The following is a 14106-nucleotide window of genomic DNA, read 5'->3' as shown; positions in this document are numbered from 1 at the left end:
CAAGGCAAAGGCAGCAAGGCAAAACCAACTGGTGTTAACACTTAGAACACCGTGAATATTAACTCAGAGTCTGTTACTCACTGGGGAGATCTGTGGGCCAATTTGCCTAAATTCAGAGCTAAAAACACCTTTTTAAAATGTCAAACGTGCATAGGATATAAAGAAAAAGAACAAGGTAGAGGCAATTAGCAAAAATAGAAAATTGGGGAAGTGAAATTTTGGCATTTGTATTTTGATCTCACACAGGGATAAGTGGAGCTGTGAGTCAACTGGGCACAGGGACTTCGTGTCAAAGGCTTGCCTCACATGGTTGTGCTACAGAAGCTTCCATGGGGGGCACGTATGTGGTCAGCTTCTGATGGTATTGGCTGCCTGACTCACCAGCAAGGGACCTAACTGAATAGCCATGGTGTCCCATATTTCAAAAGCCGTACAGAAGGGATTATGTTTGAAGCCCACTAACCACGCCGTTTTTAACCTAGGATAAGTTATTTACATCTTAGGTAGTAATAAGTATCATTTCAAAAGAGCATTTAAAGAGACATAATAACATACTCCAAATAGCATTTGAAAAGCTAATATGTGGGCAGGAGACTCCCCTGGCGGGGGCCACTCTGTGGGGTATGGAGCCTCCCTGTGCCCCTCGGTCCGACCCTGTCAGCATTCTGCTTCCATGTGCCATGACCACCACCACCACCTTCAAGGATGTCGACCCCAACAGCAGGAATAGCTCCCAGGTTTTGCAGCTGCCACGTGGTGGATCCAATTTTTCACTGGGTTTTGATGAACCAACAGAACAAACTGTGAGAAAGAACAAAATGATCTCTAATATCTTTGGGATATCTGAAGAAAATCCACCTTCTTGGGCCACATTGGCAGGTGCCAAGTCTAGAGGTGGTGGGGAAGACTTGGAGTCATCTGGACTGCAGGGCAGGAACTCTTCTGAAGCGAACTCTGCAGATTCTTAGATCTGAAGGGAGAAGATGACATTCATGAAAATGTGGAGACAGACTTGCAAGGCAGCCTGGGGCAGAGGGAAGAGAAGCTTGCGCCGGCCATACCTGTGCTGAGCCCAGTGGTCCCGGCCTCAGCGCCATCCAGAGGAAATCCCCCTGGTGGCAAGTCCAGCCTTGGCCTGGGTTAACTCTGCTCTGACCATCCTGAACTTTGTTGTTTTGTTTGTTTCCTCCATGCTTGTGAACTGCACAACTTGAGCCTGACTGTACATCTTTTGGATTTATTTCATTAAAAAAGAAGGACTTTTAAAAAATAAAGAGACAATATGTCAACTACATGGTTTCTATGATATCCCTGTGAAGACCTCTAAAGGTTTTTCTACTTTTCCTCACTTTAAAACACCTTTCCTGTGTCTTTGTTTCTCAATGATTTCAAAGTGGCCTTGAAACCACACAATATATAACTCGGAGGAAGGATCAGGGCAAACGGCTGGAGGATTCCATTCCCTGAATTCTGTCGATGTTACCTGTTGATGGAATAATGGCTATGAGGAAAGCTATAAAAGCAGCTCAGACTGAAGGCTATGGGGAAGGATGTTTGTCAGGTCGTGTCAAAAGATTTTAAAATGTAGATTCCATTCTCAGAATTTATCCTAAGAAAGCAAAGATGGATTACGCAAAGGTCTAGCAAGGAGGCTCGCAGCAGCATGGTTAATAATTACGAATGTTGGACGCACCCAGAAGCTCCAGCACTAGGGAACTGGGAAAATAAATGGCAGTACATTCAGACCAGAAAACAATCTGTCAGCATGAAAAATAAATTCGGAGAAATGTCCATATGAGCAAAAGAGAGCTGTTCACAATATATTCTTAAGAGAATCCCTATGTAGAAAGCTATGTAGATAACCTGAATTAAAGCAATTAGAGAAACCTAAATGTGAGAACAGAGAGTGTATTCAAAAACATCTAACTCCGCTTCTTTCGGGCACTGTGCTGAGCGCCCTAGGGGCTGCAAAGATGAAGAAAATTGTCCTCAAAAAAGCACATAGTCTCCATGGAAAAGAATGACTAAAATGCCAGGTAGAAAGTAGCTAATGCCATAAATGGGGTGTGTGTGTGTGTGTCAGAGAGAGAGACAGAGAGAGACAGAGACAGAGAGATTAAGATCAAGGAAGCCGTTTGGGGAAACACTTATACCAATAAGAATGACTCTGCTGAGAGAAAATGGCTAAGGAGAGGCAATGTGGCTATTTAATGACCCCAGGGAATGGAGCCCCAGTCCCTTCTAGGAAGTTTGGAGGGAAAAGTGAGAACTCAAGAGCAAATCAGGGAGACCTGTCTTCCCTGCTATGTCTAACTTGCCATGGCAAGGTTGGGTATCTCTGTGAAGTGAGGTGCTTTGCCACCACATAATGCCCAAGTTTGGAGTTCCCCAAGCTGGCATCCTAAGCCTCAGAGGAAACACTACTCTTTTTTGGGGGGGCGGCGGGGATGGAGTCTCACTCTGTCACCCCGGCTGGAGTGTGCAGTGGCTCAATCTCAGCTCACTGCAACCTCCACCTCCCAACTCAAGAGATCCTCCTGCCTCAGCTTCCTGAATAGCTGGGATTATAGGCACACACCACCACGCCTGGCTAATTTTTGTATTTTTTAGTAGAAATGGGGTTTCACCATGTTGGCCAGGCTGGTCTTGAACAACTGGCCTCAGGTGATCCGCCCGTCTCAGCCTCCAAAACTGCTGGGTTTACAGGCCTGAGGCACTGCACTGGGCTGAAACACTACTCTCATGCACCCTGAACAAATCAGAGAAAGCTGATAGTCACCAAGTGTCCTGTGCAAACTTGAACAAACTCTGCATCACCGTGTGGTGACTCCAGAGTAGTTCCATGGGAATTCACTTTCCCCAGGCCTTTTCAGAACCCCTCCAAAGTCCCAGAATTAATTCAGTCCGCAAAGAGTCTCTGGACTTTTGACATCTTTATTAAAGGATTGGTATACAGAGGTACCCACTTAATGGTAATGATACTTATCCATCTATCCATTATCCTTTCATCCAGCAAACACACACTAAGCATCTACATGCCCAACCTAGAGAATACGAATAAGAATAAGAACGAATTTCTACCTTCTTGGTGAGGACAAATGGTTAAACCAGCAAGTACACTAAGGATTACTATTACCATGAGAGAAGCAGAACTGAAGCGCCATGTAGGAACAAAGGAAGGAAGGAGGAGGAGTCAGGTCAGTGGCTCATGCCTGTAATCCCAGCACTTTGGGAAGCCAAGAAAGGCAGCTCACTTGAGTTCCTGAGTTTGAGACCAGCCTGGCCAACATGGTGAAACCCCATCTCTACTAAAATACAAAAATTAGCCAGGCATGGTGGTGGGCGCGTGTAACCCCAGCTACTCGGGAGACTGAGGCATGAGAATCACTTGAACCCAGGAACAGGAGGTTGCAATGAGCCGAGATTGCGCCACTGCACTCCAGCATGGGCGACACAGACAGACCCTGTATCAAACAAGAAAAAAAAAAGAAAATGCTTCATGGAAGAAGTAATCTTCCAAAGATGGCAAAGATGGGCAGGCAGAAGACACGGGGATGCTCACTTGAACCCTCTGGGTTCCCAAATATCATAGCCATGACTCAATGTCTAAGAGTCATGACTGGAACCTAACCTGACCTACTTGACCTAGGTAAGAAAACAATGGGAACGTACTGACCTAAGTCCCTGAAGAGCAGGAGGGTGACTGCAGACACCTAGAGTCAGGGACTCAGACTCTCTCCGACTCTCGTCTCTGCCTCGCTCTGTGGATCGCCTTTCTTCTCCCCTAACCACAGCTTGGTTTTCTCACAGAAGTCAGACATGGCTGCTACAGCTACAGGCTTACATCTGCCAGCTTTTCCTCAAGAGAAAAAAGTTTTCTCCCCACAGGTTTAGTTTTTGAAATCCCAGGGGAATGATTGGTGTGTTCTGAGTCATGCATTAGACACATGTCACTGTGGCCAGAACAGTGGCTCCCATGATTAGCTCAGCTTGGCCAGGGGCCTACCTTTGGACCAAACGCTTTGTACAGACAAGTGGAGTGATGCAAAATATGAATTACCCATTTGGTTCACATTGGGTAGCAAGAACAACTCCCCCAAATAAAGGGAGTCTTATTCTCAGAAAGCACCAGAAACACAAAACAATAAATATCCACCATGTCAGGACACCACCAAACCATTCCTAGTTTCCAGGTGTCAACAGAATCTTCTGGCCCAGGGTTCCTATGACAGTAGCAAAGCTGAAACTGCAAGCCTGGCTATGTGAGCCAGCTTCTAACCAGATTCAGGTGGTGCAAGTCCCTTCACGTCTGGTGGGGAGTCACAGCCAACTGGACCAGCACTGAAGTAGGCCAAAGAGCAAAACTGCGGACAGAAAGGAATGCTGAACCCCTGCCAGGGTGGAGCACCTGGAATGCCCATATCTTCAAGGCTGCAGTCAAGGTCATTAAGCCTGCAGAGGATGGGCTAGAGGGTTGCAGAGAGCTCAAGTTCACAAAAGCAATAAGGGTCTTGCAGGATTAGATGTAGGGGAGCTGTGAGAGAGAAGAATGTTAGAAGTGTCAGCAGAAATGACAACTGAAATTGAAGCACAGTTTGAGTGGCAAATATTAACTCCCCATTCCCTATTCCACACAAACAGATAGAGGCTTTTATTGTGTCCCTTTTTGACCCCATTCCTTATAATTCTTCATTTCCTCTGCCCCACCTTGGGGTTGTTATAGATCACTGATAGCTATCCATCCCCCAACATATTTTACTTATTTTTCTCATTTACTCTCTGTGTTCCCCACTAGATTGTAGCCTCCATGAGAGCAGGGATTTTGCCTGTTTTGTTCATTTCTGAATCCCCCAAAATAATGTCTGTCATTGAATAAGCACTTAATAATATCTGTGAAATTAATTTGCTGAGGACTGAATTCCCAAGAAAGAGATACAATCTCCAAAGAGAACTGCTCTGCGTCAGGGATAGAACGTCCCCTCACTCTTTATGCTGTCTTCCACATGTAGGAAGCTGCCCAGCAGAACGCTCCTGGGCTCCTCTCCACTTCATTTCCCCCACCCCCAGCCCCACCACGGGAAGGTGCAGCAATGTACACAATGATGTGTTTAGGACAAAGAATTGGGCCTTCTTCGGTCATGCTCAGGCACAAGCTGCCCACAGGAAGCCACCTCCGCTCTGCTTCTGCCTTCCATGCTCTCCATGCCGAGGGCTATGGTCCAGCACTGCCATGGCTGGGGGCAGAGGTGCTTCCATCAAATTCCTGCAGACATAGGTCCTATTCCCAGGATCAGCTGGCTCACTAGCAAAGGTGATATTTCAATCCTACACTTGCCTAACTCTTTTTTTTTTTTTTTTTTTTTTTTTGGAGACAGGACTCACTCTGTTGCCCAGGCTGGAGTATAGTGGTACAATCTTGGCTCACTCCAACCTCTGCCTTCCAGGTTCAAGTGATCCTCCCACCTCAGCTTCCCTAGTAGCTGGGATTACAGGCATGTGCCACCACGTCCAGCTAACTTTTGTATTTTTTATAGTGACATGGTTTCACCATGTTGTCCAAGCTGGTCTCGAACTCCTAACCTCAAGTGATCCACCCGCCTTGGCCTCCCAAAGTGCTGGGATTACAGGCGTGAGCCACTGCCCTCAGCCTGAATCAAAACTATTTATCGGTCCCTGCTGAGTTCAGGCACCACCTACTCATGCCATAATTAGTAAAAATGAGCTTGTTACAAAGTAGCATATGGCACTACCCAAATTACCTCCTGCTGCAGGTCAGCTTCCCTGGGAAACAGACACTAAGATGATGAGATTTGCATGTGGAAGGTTTTTGCAGGGAGTGGTTAGGAGGATCTTCTCAGAATCAGGCACCTGTGAGAGAGCTGGGGCAGGACAGACAGGCAGGGAGAGGAGGCGTTGAACTATGATGTAGATGCAGCCTCAGCCAATTATACAGGGAGCTCTGAATGGCCTGGGGCTGCCTTTTATCCTTCTTCCTTCCAGGACCAGCCATTGACGGGAGCTGCCTCTAGAGAGGAGTGTGGACTTGGTCAAGGGTGATTCCCCTTCCAGGTCCTGAATGGGCATCTGTGAGGTCACCTCAGAGTGGATTCACACACCATCCTTCCATTATATGATGCTGGGTATAACAGCAACAAAATGCTTTTGCCTGTGAAATCACCTGTATAATAACAATTTGCCTGTATAATAACAACAAAAGCCTTTTGCCTGTGTATTTTGCCTAGGGGAGAGGGGTTGCTAAGGGAATGTTTTGAGGTGAGGCCTGTAAAGGGAGAAGTGACAGCAAAGACACCACCCAAGTGAAATCATGTGCCCTGGAATTCGGGTTAGGCAAGAGGAATGCCCCTTCTTTCTAACCTGGCTCAGTTGGTGCCAATCCCTTGAATCCGTTTCTAGATTCCCCCTCCCTATCTTTGAAGAAAAGTGGAGAAGGATTAACTGGCTAGTGGGCATTCCTTGCCCCAGAGAAGATTTGGCTGTCTTCACACATAGCATCAACTACAAAGGCTTATTTTCTCCAGTGCATGTCATAAGAGTAATACTTTTCAGCTGGGCGTAGTGGCTCACGCCTGTCATCGCAGCACTTTGGGAGGCTGAGGCTGGCAGATCATGAGGTCAAGAGATCAAGACCATCCTGGACAACATGATGAAACCCCATCTGTACTAAAAATACAAAAAGTAGCTGGGCGTGGTGGCATGTGTCTGTAATCCCAGCTACTTGGGAGGCTGAGGCAGGAGAACCACTTGAACCAGAGAGTCAGAGGTTGCAGTGAGCCGAGATCGCGCCACTACACTCCAGCCTGGCAACAGAGTGAGACTCCATCTAAAAAAAAAAAAAAAAAAAAAAAAAAAGAGTAATACTTTTCATTCTGATTTTCCCTTCTCTGTGCCAATCTAAGATGCTATTTTCCAGATCTAATGTGCTCAAAGACCGGGACTCATGCCTAGGGAGAAAGCTGCTATATATCATGGTACATTTGGAAGAGCAGCACATTGGAGCCAGGCCCCACCACCCACCTTCACAAACTCTATAACCTCAAGCAAGCTCAATGGAGCCTCAGTTGTCTGACCTGCCCAATGGACTTTAACACATTACCTGCCTCCAAGAAGGAGCGGCTCAAGTTCTGCCATTTTTATTGATCACTTCTTCAAGCAGTAAATTAACTGTATCCTGCCAAAAATGACTTCCCAGTGGTGAGGATGCATGGGTCTCTCTTTCTTTCTCACCCACAAAGTACTTGGCAGTCACCATCAGACCAGAAGTTTCTTTGCTTTCCTTGCAGGCTTTCAAAAGAAGGAAATAATTTCACCCCCATCAAAATGAGACCCTGTAGACAGGTCACTTAGAGACAACTATCTACTGGCTGGCTGCCCTGCCGCTCTGGCACAAAATGCAGTGAGCCTGTTATATATTTGCATCCTTGTGGCTTTTCTGGTGTGTGCATGCCTGGAGCACAATCTATGGCCTCAGTGAGTATATGGGATGTGTATGAGAGAGAGACATCTCAGCTTTTGTTTGGATCTCTCATTCTTGCCCGGAGTGTGACTCTATGAATCTCTTTGTTTTTTCAGATAGGTCTCACTGTTGCCCAGGCTGGAGTGCAGTGGCGCAGTCTCAGCTCACTGCAACCTCTGCTTCCCAGGTTCAAGTGATTCTCCTGCCTCAGCCTCCTGAGTAACTGGGGCTACAGGCATGTGCCATCATGCTCTGCTGGTTTTTGTATTTTTAGTAAAGACAGGATTTTTACCATGTGGGCCAAATTGGTCTTGAACTCCTGACATCAGGTGATCTGCCCGCCTCGGCCCCCCAAAGTGCTGGGATTACAGGCATGAGCCACTGTGCCCAGCAACTCTGTGACTCTCTTACCCACAGCTTCATATCATCTTTGTACCTTTCTGGCTTAAGTTGTCAAAATCAAAGGTAATGGGTGCATAAGAAGAAAATGAAAAATGTGAATATGTAAAACATTTAAGGCAACATCAACAATATATTAATTTGATGATTTCTTGTGATTTAACTATGTAAAGATACTGGTATAAACAAACCGTGAGCCAACTGTATTGTGGCTCTATTTTTTCTTCTGATAGTAAAGGCTATTGATGTAAAATAACCAGATTTACAATATTAAATTTTTAAAAAGACATTTGGATGATTTAGAGGGTTCTCTTAGAAGTGTATTTACAAAACAAAACAAAAGAAAAATAAAGCTAAGCCAGAGTAAACCTATCAAAATGAACTACCTGGGAAAAGAAAGAAAAAAAGTGAAATTAATTGAACTTACATATTTTCTGACTTTATGCTTGATACTTTATATTTTATCTTATTTAATCCTTACAATAATCCAGTTTAGGTAGGTATTATTATCCCCATAAGAAAGATGAAGCCTATACTAGAAACTAAATAATTCATTCATAATCCACCTATTAAAAAAAGAAGAACTGACCAGGCGCATTGGTTCATGACTGTAATCCCAGCACTTTGGGAGGCAGAGGCAGGTGGATCACCTGAGGTCAGGAGATAGAGACCACCCTGGCCAACATGAAGAAACCCCGTTTCTGCTAAAAATACAAAAATTAGCTGGGCATGGTGGTGCGTGCCTGTAATCCCAGCTACTCGGGAGGCTGAGGCAGAATAATTGCTTGAACCAGTGAGTCAGGGCTTTGCAGTGAACCAAGATCAGACCACTGCACTCCAGCCTGGTGACAGAGTAAGACTCTGTCTCAAAAATAAATAAAATAAAAAAATAAAATAAAAACAGAAGAACGGGAATTCAATGTCTTTAAGTTCAATATCCATCTCTTCTTAGATTTTGAACAAATGGCCATATGATTATTATAGTAAAAACAAAGATTATGATCTTAACCTCAAAGAATTTGTGACCACAGGTAACCAAACAAATCATCAACTCAAGAAACACTCTAAGACAGTGTTTCCCAGAGTAGCTGATAGAACAAAAGTCTTTGTGAACGCTCCATGTTTTAAAAAATGTTTCTATGGCCAAACGTGATTTGGGAAATGCCGCTTTTTACAGCCCCGTCTTGAAGATTCATGATGTTCACCACCTACTTAAAGCCTCGGAGAAAGAGCTCTCTTGCATCCAGTGGCACTAGCATTCCCAGGAGCAATACTTTGGGACACCCTGCTCTAACGCACTGTCTGATCAAGTCCAGCTGCAGAAATAAAATGGACAGCTCTGCTGGCGTTTAGAAGAGGGTTTGACCACACTGTGAGCTCATGGGATGGGTAGAAGTTTTCTGTTGGAACTGAAAGTTTATCTAGGCCTGAGGGCCTAGAGAGGAAGAGGATACCTGAGGCGAAAGGTCTGCTCGTGACACAAGGGCATCAGCGTGGCCGGAGCCAAGGATGATTTGCGGGAGACAGTTGGGGGAAATGAGGCGAGGTGATTATAGTTAGAGCCTGGATGGCTTGGCATGCATATCAGAGAAGATGGAATACAACCTGTGACAGCTACCAACAATACTGGACAAAGACATGAAGCTCCACAGCTTTCATCTCCTGTGCTATCTCACATTATCACAACAATGGGCCAACCAGAGAGGAGGGAACTGAGGGATTCGAGCTTTGTACCTGGGCTGCCTCCTTCCTGTCTCCCTTGTGTGATGGCTCACACCCATAATCCCAGCACTTTAGGAGGCCAAGGAGGGCGGATCACCTGAGGTCAGGAGTTCAAGACCATCCTGGCCAACATGATAAAACCCATCTCTACTAAAAATACAAAAACTAGCCAGGTGTGGTGGCGCGCTCCTGTAGTCCCAGCTACTCAGGAGGCTGAGGCATGAGAAATGCTTGAATGCTGGTGGTGGATGTTGCAGTGAGCCAAGATAGAGCCATTGCACTCCACCCTGGGCAACAGAATGAGACTCCGTCTCAAAAAAAAAAAAAAAAAAAAAAGGAGTTTTGTAGGGAGATTAATATGGTTGTCATGCCAAGGATGGAACCAAATGTGGAGACAGGAAGCAGGAAAAGTGGTGGGAACCCTCTGACATTTAAACAGATAGCAAGTGACTAAGAGCCCGGAAGCAGCTCTGGGGAAGGAAAGGAAAGAGCGGGTGCACGTGAGAGTTGCAACTAACGACCCATACAATTCAGCAAATGCCCAGAAATGGTGAAAGAATTAATGATAATTCACATGCTTTGAAACTGGGAATTCAGATAATGGCATTCCCATGAATGTGAAGAAGTGCTGATAATATTATTGATCATTAACAGTTCCTGAGGTCTTACTATTGTCAGCACCATTCTAACTGCTTACATTGATCACTTATTTAAAATTCCCAAACATACATGAGAACTTTCATTACTTCCATTTTCTAGATGAAGAAACCAAGGCACAAAGGAATGAGTTACTTTCCCAGGGTCACAAACCTAACAAATACCAAAAGTGAGAAGGATGGATCCAGTTCAGAGAGAAGGAAAAAATAGACCATGGGTTTGATCTTCGACTCTTTGGCTTAATGCAATGACAGGTAATCCAAATGGTCATGTACTATAGAGAGTTAGAGACCTCACAAAACAGGTAGAAGCTGAGGACTAGGCTGACCAATGTTCTGGTTTGCTAAGGACTGTGGGTTTGAGTCTTGAAAGCCCTGCACTGGGAAATGTCTCAGTCCCAGGAAAATTGGGACAGTTGGTCATCCTAGGCAAGTGAGAATGTAGATTGTAAATCATTTGCACAGAAACTAGAGCATCAGCCAGGGAGCACATTGATTCTTCCAAGATGGGTAGGAAGAAGGGTGGAAACTGTCCCTTGGGAAACTCCCACAACCAGGAAGCCAGCTGAGGAAAGCAGCACTCAAGGCTGCAGGAAGAGACTCCAGACCATGCAGTGCCTAAATCCAGGATAGAAAAGATTCTCAGGAAGAACTTGTGTCAGCAAGATGTCAAACGCTGCAGACGTCAGAGAAAAAAAAAAAAACAACAAAAAAGAAGCCATTTACCGTTGGCCACTACAAGAACATTCTAGGACTTCAAGAATAAAAGATAGGTAAATAACACATTATCTAATTATCTCATTTAATTAGTATTTCCATATCTCTTCACTATAGTGCTGTGGACATCTGCATTTTACAGACGAGGAAACTGGGATTCAGAGAGCTGAATGACCAGGAGGCTCTCCTCCACCGTCTGTTGTGGCAGAGCTGGGAACCACGAGGACGAGAAGAGTGGACACAGGCAGGGGAATGCCTGCTAAGGATTTGAAGTCAAGGGAAGGAAGCCAGGAAAGAGAAAAAGAGGGAAAAGGCCAAGGGGAAGAGGCACTAGTTGAGAAGGAAAGGGCTTCCGAGAGATGCAGGGAGGCTGTGAGGTGGGAGAAAATAGGTTGGTTTGCCCTGATGAGACAAATGGGCAGCTCTTCGTCTGAGACTGGACAAAAATGAGGGCTAATCAGAGGGAAAGAACACCCCCGAGGGAGGACAGGGTAAAGGTGGAAACTTATTCTGGTTGGCCTCAATCTAATTGTCAAAGGAGGAGGTGATAGGGTTTGCCTGTGTTCCCACCCAAAACTTATCTTGAATTGTAGCTCTCATAATTCCTACATGTTGTGGGAGGGATCTGGTGGGAGATACATGAATCATGGGAGCGGTTTCCCCCATACTGTTCTCATGGTAGTGAATAAGTCTCACAAGATCTGATGGTTTGATAAGGGGAAACCTCTTCCACTTGACTCTCATTCTTTCTTGCTGCCGCCATGTAAGGTGTGCCTTTCACCTTCCACCATGATTGTTAGGCCTCCCTAGCCACATGGAACTGTGAGTCCATTAAACCTCTTTTTCTTTGTAAATTACCCAGTCTCAGGTATGTCTTTATCAGCAGTATGAAAATGGACTAATACAAGAAGTGAAATAGTCCCCTGGGATGTCAGCGACTGGGGCAGCAGGCAGCTACAGAAGTCAGGAATACCTTCTATGAGATACAGCAAGAGTAACACAGACATTGCCCCTCTAAAGATGAACAGCAGGAACTCCCCTCACTAGCAATGCTCCTCAGGCCAGCTTGGGTGGAGTGAGTGATGGAACCTGCTTTTCTAAACTTCCAGAAAAGGAAAATAAGTCTGGGGATATGTGAATCACCCCAAGAGGTGGCCCTAGGCTCCTAAAGCACCCTTAGCCTGACTGTACCTCTCACTTATACTCTGAATTGGTATCCCTGGCTAGCCTGATAACTAATCTGTGTCCCCAATACATGATAAACTCCTGGAGGAAGGGACCTTGTCTTAATTGACCTGGTAGCCACAATGTGCTGTGCTGTGTCTGCAACTTGGTAATTATGCAATAAATGTCTGACATGGAGAAGTGGCTAAGATGGTGAGATGAGCTGACCATGAAGTCAAGATTGGATAGAAAATCTGAGATGACCAGGAGAAGATTCATGAGCCGGATGAAAGGAGAGGGTTCATGGTCCTGTGGAAGTTAAAACTGTACTGGAACCAGCTCACATCAGCTCACAGGAGTCAATTTTGCACATTTCTTCCCAACTTTATGTCAGTGAAATCACACTGGTAGCTTAAAATCAGAAATGGTGGGAATATTTACACTATGGGAATCAACAAATGCTACATATCAGAGCTTCTTTTCTCTGAAGAGGAGGTTGATAAATTACCAACATACCATTGAATAACAGCCAGATTTCATACAGGTAGGATAGGAGAAGTGATGATTCAGAGGTTGTGTACAATGAAAGAAACCATTGCATAAGACAATAGCTACAGGTTTCCTCTGCAGAGGCCATATTTCCCAAAAAAGACACCCAGAGCCAAAGCACATGCCTCCTTCATTTTTAAGAGCAAGGAGTTCCTGTTTCACTGTCAGAGGAGTTCTGGTTTTACTATCTTTTCCCCTTCTGTTTATCATTATGACACCTGGAATACACACAGATGAGGAATAAAAGCAGGCAATATAAAGATGAATTGGTTTAGGATCACTTGCAATTATCTGAGGAATTGGTTTTGGCCTTAACTTTTGCAAGGGAAGAAAAATGAGAGAATAGTGTTCTGCTCTAAATAATGTGCATGCCCACGGATCAGAGGAAAAAGAGATGACTGCTCATCTCCTGTTGTCCCCGTAGAGCATGAGATAAAATATTAATACTTTAAAGAGAAACATCTGATCCCTGTCTGTGTTTAAGTGCTGTAACCTGTTACCAGGAACAGTTGAAGACTATCTACTCTTCTTTACCCAAAATGGACAATACTCCACGGTTTTTTGCCCCACAGCCTACCTCGCTCTATATAACTCTATCTCAGTCATGCACACTAGCATGGACTCAGAATTCAAAAGAACTCAAAGCAGATCTAGAAAAAGTCAACATGTGGAAAATGCAGGGTTTAGTGAAAATTCACAACCTTTCCCAGGGACCATCTTTAGTCTAATAAATGAAGGCTATTCCATTAGTGAGTATAAGCTTTACATTGGCGAGGCCAAAGGCATTTTGTGGGAAGTTATAGGAGTTTTACGCTTATAGATTTTTTGTGTTGGGATATCCAACAACAACAACAAAAAAGTTTGTATTGGGATTTTTTTGTGTTGTGTTATTCTGTGTGTTGGGATAGCAGCACACTGAGGAATGCAGGTCCAGGGGTTCAGCCATGTGTTTGCGTCAGGCCTGGCTGTTGTGATTTTCCACTAAAGTGGTTCTGTACACATTTTTCAAATGCAGATAATTTTGGGTGAAAAAATAAAAGCTCCATTCAACAAAAGAATGTTTATGCTCAAGAGTGTAAGAGAAATTATTAATCAAGAGGTATACACTATCAAAACAAGGCAACTTGGTGCATTAATCAAAGAAGAAGTTTGAGTATGACAAATAGTTCAACTTCTAATATTTCTTAAAGTCTACACAGCCATTTCAATTTAAAACAAACATTCTGATGCCATGTATGGTGGCTCATGCCTACAATCTTAGCACCTGGGGAGGTCAAGGCAAGAGGATTGCTTGAGTACAGGGATTCAAGACCAACCAGGGCAACATAGTGAGACTATCTCTAGAAAAAAATAAAAAATTAGCCAGGCGTGGTGGTGCCCACCTGCAGTCCCAGCTAGTTGGAAGGCTAGGTGGGAGGATAGCTT

The 14106-nt window shown here is 44.7% G+C and overlaps 1 pseudogene; it reads left to right on the top strand.

Moving 5' to 3' along the window:
• Window positions 1-249: 249 nt before the first annotated feature.
• On the top strand, window positions 250-1144 carry LOC112636565 (annotated as a pseudogene).
• The last annotated feature ends 12962 nt before the right edge of the window (window positions 1145-14106 follow it).

The sequence above is a fragment of the Theropithecus gelada genome, chromosome 12 (assembly GCF_003255815.1).
Source record: "Theropithecus gelada isolate Dixy chromosome 12, Tgel_1.0, whole genome shotgun sequence".
Taxonomy (NCBI): Eukaryota; Metazoa; Chordata; class Mammalia; order Primates; family Cercopithecidae; genus Theropithecus; species Theropithecus gelada.
The sequence above is the reverse complement of the archived record's forward strand: the minus strand, read 5'-3'. Positions and strand labels throughout refer to the sequence as shown.